Raw genomic sequence first — 6121 nt, 5'->3', positions numbered from 1 at the left:
ATCTTCTTTTTCTTAGGTAAGTCCCTTTAACATTTCATAAAATAAGGGCTTGGTGATAATGAACTCCTTGAACTTGACCTTATCTGAGAAGCACTTTATCTGCCCTTCCATTCCCTTTGCTATATCCAGCAAAGCTTTCTTTTGGTAGGAAACTTCATTCCTACCAAGCAAAGGAAGTTCTTCTGTTCCACAGAAGTATTGTAAGGAAGAAAAAGAGCTTCCTAGTTCAAATACTTTTATGTACTATTAATTACATTAAATTATTAATATAAAAATATTTTAATGCACGAGAGGTGGATGTAGACCAACGGGAGCAGTGAGTTTGAGCTTTGGGTGGTTGTATCTGTGCCTCCAGTTCTCTGGATGTTTCCATCAGCTGGTGTCAGGCACGTCATCTGGGTGGAACGCAGGACTCAAGAAACCTTCAGCAGAGGCCTCTCGGAGGAACAGCGACAAGCATCTTTGTCTTCCTTGCTCAGAAAGGGACACTGGGTGCCCAGGAGGAGGACAGAGCAGCTGAGTGGGAATCCTGACCACGTCTCGCCTCTCCTTGTGACAGAACTGAGCTCCGAGAGCACTGCAGGGCGTGCCCGTGTCTGGCACTTAATAAAAGGCACGGCAGGTTTTACTGGAATGTCGTTTCCCCACCTTCTCTTTAGTAGGTAGCATTCTGTCATATTGCTATATCACAAATATACTCAGAATACAGAGTGGGGCAAAAGCACGTTCACTGTAGTGAGCATGGGCAACACAGAGTTCGCTCTTGTATTTTTATGTATCACCGTGTGACTCTCCACACCAACCACTGGAAACCACCTCTGTCCCGCCCTGCATGTTGCAGAGAGCAGGAGACTGCCATCCACGTTCATCCTTCATGGACGTCTGTGCTCATGTCACGTGTCACCTACTTCTGACCGAGACCTCACTTAAGAAAACAAGAAGAAGCTCTTTTCCCATTGGAAGGGGCAAATTGTTACACAACCTGAAAGCAGCAATGTCTTCTGATGAACACTGTAAGGGCGTGGTTACAAAACCTTTAGAGTAAGTTGTAAATATACACATGAAATTATGCTTTATCCACTACAATAACCTGTTAGTATCTATAGAGTTTTTTAAAACCTTAGTTTTTTTCTGATTCAAAAGTATACAAAATTACTACAAAAATTCAAACAAAGTGAAAATTAATAAAATAACAGGTGAAAATTCACAAATACCCTCAAAATAACTACTGTTGGCAGTTTGATGTATAGTCTTCCAGAATTTTCTATGCCTGAAAACTTATTTTTTTTAAAGATTTTATTTATTTTATTTTTAGAGAGGGAAGGGAGGGAGATAGAAAGAGAGGGAGACAGAAACATGAATGTGTGGTTGCTGGGGGTTATGACCTGCAACCCAGGCATGTACCCTGGCTGGGAATCGAACCTGCAACACTTCGGTTACACTTTGGGTTCGCAGCCCGCGCTCAATCCACTGAGCTACACCAGCCAGGTGAAAACTTACTTATTTTTGGAAAATAAAATGGGACCATATTGTTCAGCAAATGGATTTTTATGGGAATTTTAAAAAAGATCTTACTTACTTTTAGAGAGAAGGGGCAGAGGAAGAGAGGGAGAGACACACTATGTGAGACAGACACCCCGACTGGTTGCCTCTGGCACGCCCCCAGCTGGGGACGTTGCCAGCCACCCAGGCCTGTGCCCTGACTGGGAGTCAACTGGCGACCCTTCAGTTCTGAGGAGGACACTCAGTCCTTGAGTCACACCAGCCAGGACTGCAAATGGATTCTCAAAAAATTAAACAAAACTCTATGAATATCTATCTTATTTTATGAACATTAAAATGCTCGTAAGTTTGATATTGAAAGGTACTACCAAACATTGGCCTATGTTTGATATTACCAACTAGATAACATTCAATGTGACCGATTTAGTAAAGCAGAGTGTGTGGCTAGTAGAAAGCCACGCCCCCCTCCCCCCCCCCCCCCGCGCTCCCCGCCCCCAGCCCAGAGAAGGAGGGAAGGAAGGCTAGGAAAGTCAAGGGTGGCCTCTGAACACAATGGAAACCAGAGACAGTGCAGACAGTTTGCTTCATAAAAAAACGAACGAAGAGCATACACAAGGCACAAAGACAAGCTATTTCCCTTTCTCCCCTTGACCCCGCTCTGGCTTTTCTGCTCAGACTCAGAGAGGCGCGGCACTGGCCCAGGTTCGCTAGCGCAGCAAGTGGGCCGCACGGCTGGATGTAATCCACCCTTCGTTACCCACACGGCACCAACAGAGTGTGCGTGGCGCCCGCCACTGAAATAACACTGTGAACCTGCTATATAAACATATCTGGTGATTTATACCGAGAAATAAATATACATGAATTTACTGAGGATCACAAATCAACTGGGTAATGGAAAACTTAAGGTAATCCCACCAAAAGTGCATGAGACTTGCTTCTCTGTACTCTTCTAAGCATTATTATACTTTCTCACCTCTGCCAGTGTGATAGATGAAAAGCTGCCTCTCGTTGCTTTCTGTACGACATCCCTAGTATTAATATTATTATCTCTTCAGCACGTCTAAAATGAGTGAAGGCTTTTTACCCTCAAAACGTGTCTGCAGGGGAAGGAGGCAGCAGAAAATGGAACGCATCCATATTTCTTGTGCTGGCTGATGAGCCTTAAGAAACTCAGGCATGGGTCAGGAGCGGTAATGCAGTTTTCAGTCTGCCCTCCACAGGGTGTAACATCATTCCAGCTCCCGTGAAACTGGAAGCTGGGGCTTCCTGCCTGGTGGTCTCAGGGACCACAGAGGGGGAGGGGAGACGGCTGCCGGGAAAGGAAAGTCACGTGCTGTGGAGGCCCTTTCTAACACTTTCAACGTTCTGCTCTTCCCACCTTCTTTACCCTGCATTTTCAAACATTACGGGTTTAAAAAAATGTTATGGATTGACTGATGTTGGGAAGAGAGAGAAAGAGAAAACATCAGTTTGTTGCTGTGTGCACGGTCGCACTCACTGGCTGACGCTTCCCTGCGCCCTGCTGAACCCATGACCTCGTGGTATGGGGACAGTGTACTAACCAGTGGAGCTGCCTGGCCAGCACCAAACATTATATTTTTGATAGATGTTTAATAACATAAAAATGCTCATAAGAAAACTAAAAGTTGTGCAAAACTAATATCCTAATTTTGTTAAAAGTAAATAAGTGTGTGTGCATATGTATATAAATCAAAGTAACCAAAAGAAAATGCAACAAAATGTTTACAGTGAGTTTTGCTAGATGATTTAAATTTTTTCCTGTATCTCCACATTTTCTACAGTACATACGTATCACTTTAACAATTAGGAAAAAAAATACATATGATAAATAATTGGATATCTAATCTCTCTGCATCTCTGAAACTCCATTCCTCACATCTTCATAGCCCAAGTCAAGGCCTGAATATCACTGTCTGAGATGCAAATATATTTCAAAGTGGGTGGCAACTCCCACGCCTGGTGGTGGCAGCCTGGCGCGTTATTTTCAAGATGATTCTGAGGCTGGGTCCTCACTCCCCAGGAGCCAGCACTGGGGTTGGACAGGAGCCTAGGAAGCTAGGAGATTACTGGGCAAGTGGAATGAAGGGGGCTGAGAAAACAGTTCAACCAGGCCAAGCAGTGAAGAGCCTGCTAATAAACCACAAGCTCTTGTGTTCCCTAACCAAGGCCACTTGGGAGCAGATGGTTGACACCGCTCCGCCCCAACAAGAGAGCGAGTAGCTTACATCACCCTGCTCAGGGAGAGAGAGAACAGAGACCCCGATGGTGCTATTAGTGCCAGCCAAACCCCACAACAGAAAAAGTTGGGAATAAATCACAGAAAGTCCAATTAGATCCAAATAAACACAAGAGAAAAATAGTAAAACCCTGAAGCTGACCAGAGAATGAGCCCAAATTGCCCTGCCCACTCATTCTGAGGCATCAGCATGTGAAAGGACACACCCAGAAAGCTGTTGAGTGTTCTGCTGAGACCCTCCCCTGAGACTTCCCCTAAGACTCCCCCCTTCAGAATACAGGTAGAAACTCTTAAGGAAAAGGGCCTAGTCTGTGCTCCTCCTTGAGCACACCCACACCCCTCCCTGCTGCCTTTTCTCAGGCTTTTACTTTTGCTTGCTTTCTCCGAAGCTCTATGGGTCCCCACAAAACCTGCAACTAGGGGAGCAATGGGCAGTGGCAGCTCATTCCCGGCTAACCCCCTGAGCCTGTGTCCCTTCGCCTCTGTAACTTCCCTTCCTGAGCCCACACAGCCCCGGGTGGCTCACTCCTGTTACTGTGACCTCCTTCCTGCGGCAAGGCAGCCCAGTCTAGGCTGGGCTCACTGCTGTTGCTGTGAGCTTGCCTCTTCTATCTGCAGCCCTCCCTCTGTTTCACTGTCCCCAGCTTTAATAAATGCACTCTCAAAGTCGTCTGGACTCATGTTGGGAAATCCTCCTGGCACAAAGTCAAGAACCCACACACTCCAGACCGTGCTGGGTCAGACCTGCCTCAGCCCTGGTCCCTTTCAGGTGACAGGATCTCTGAGCAGCACCCAGCACAAATTAGGGCTGATGGAGTGCTGCATGAACCCAGGCTACTTAGCATTCCTGAAACAGACTCAGTGCCGCATGGGGCCACAGGTCATCTGCTTGAAATCCTGTGTGAACTGTGAGCAAACTGAGGTCTGGAGACAGGAAGCAACTTGTCTCTCAAGGTTCTAAAGGCAGAGCTGAGGCTGGAACCTAATTCAGAAGACCTGGCCTTGGGTCTCCACCCTGCCTGCTGTGAATTCACTCACGCCCACGTGGGCCTCTGTACCACAGGGACACAGCAGGAGTCCATCCACCCTGGCCTCTGAAAGCTCAGTTCTCTCCATCAGCTCTTCATGCCTCCTGCCAAAAAACGCCTGGCCTGCCCAGACTCAGTTTCTTAGGTGGCTGTCCTCGCCACAAAGAGAAAGTGGACTAAAATCCCAAGGCAGGGATGCAGTACTGAACTTGACCATTAGGTGACAGGACACACAAGGAATTGAGCAAAGCGGGCATCTGAAGTGCCCTTAACCTCCAGTGTCAAAAAGAAAAGTCCAGAATGGAATTTTTGCAAACATATTTGTATGAAGGCACTTAAAATCTACAAAGTGGGTAAGCAAAATATTGTAAGCAAATATACCAAGACATTAAAATTTGTTTTCAATAAAGGGTCATATTTTAAGTTATTTTCTTTTTATTTGTATCCTCTGTATCTTCTGCAATGGACAAAAACTTTTCATAAGTCTTTAAAATAGGGACAAATTACTTCACTTGAATGTATATAGAGTTTGAGTACTGAAAATATTTGCAAAAGCATACATAACTGTGATCATCTATATTTCTTTTTCGTATGTCATACAATCATGCAGCTATAAATGTGTAAAAAAGAAATTTAGAATGATATAAGCTTGCAATGCTTCAGCAGTGTGAATGCTTTTAAAAGTATTACTGGCCTTATTAAACTATAAATTATGGATTTAGTTAAATTGAAAGCATAATTCGGAATTATTAGCACATGCAACCATTTCAACATAATATTTTCTTTTCATTCACTTAGTGTGAAGAGGATTTACATGTGAATACATAGGGGTTACACTGCTTTGTCTCAAAATAATCTGAAATTTTAACACTTAGGGCATTAGTTTCCTTAACATAGTTGGTAAAACTTTAAGCTCTAGCCCTGGTCGGTGTGGCTCATTTGGTTGGAGCATCATCCTGTAAACTGAAGGGTCGTGGGTTCAACGCCGGGTCAGGGCAGATGCCTGGCCCGCGTGGGTGCCGTGCCTAGTTGGGGCGTGTATGAAAGGCAGCGTATCGATGCTTCTCTGACATCAACGTTTCTCTCCCTCTCTCTTTCCCTCCCTTCCACTCTCTCTAAAATCAATACGCATGCCTTCCCATGAGGATTAAAAATAAAAACCTTTCTAACTCTAATTTATTTACAAATAAACATAGTGATGCCTCTGGATTGTGCATCTAGTTATGAATGTAAGAAAGCATTTAGCAAGTGTTTCTGACTATAAATAATCAGAGCAAATGTCAGGTGTTTTTTTTTCTTTTGGCTGAATTCTTCATTTAACTCTTCTTTC

This window comes from Phyllostomus discolor, chromosome 4, assembly GCF_004126475.2.
Source record: "Phyllostomus discolor isolate MPI-MPIP mPhyDis1 chromosome 4, mPhyDis1.pri.v3, whole genome shotgun sequence".
In the NCBI taxonomy this organism is placed as follows: Eukaryota; Metazoa; Chordata; class Mammalia; order Chiroptera; family Phyllostomidae; genus Phyllostomus; species Phyllostomus discolor.
This window is presented reverse-complemented; position numbering follows the sequence as displayed.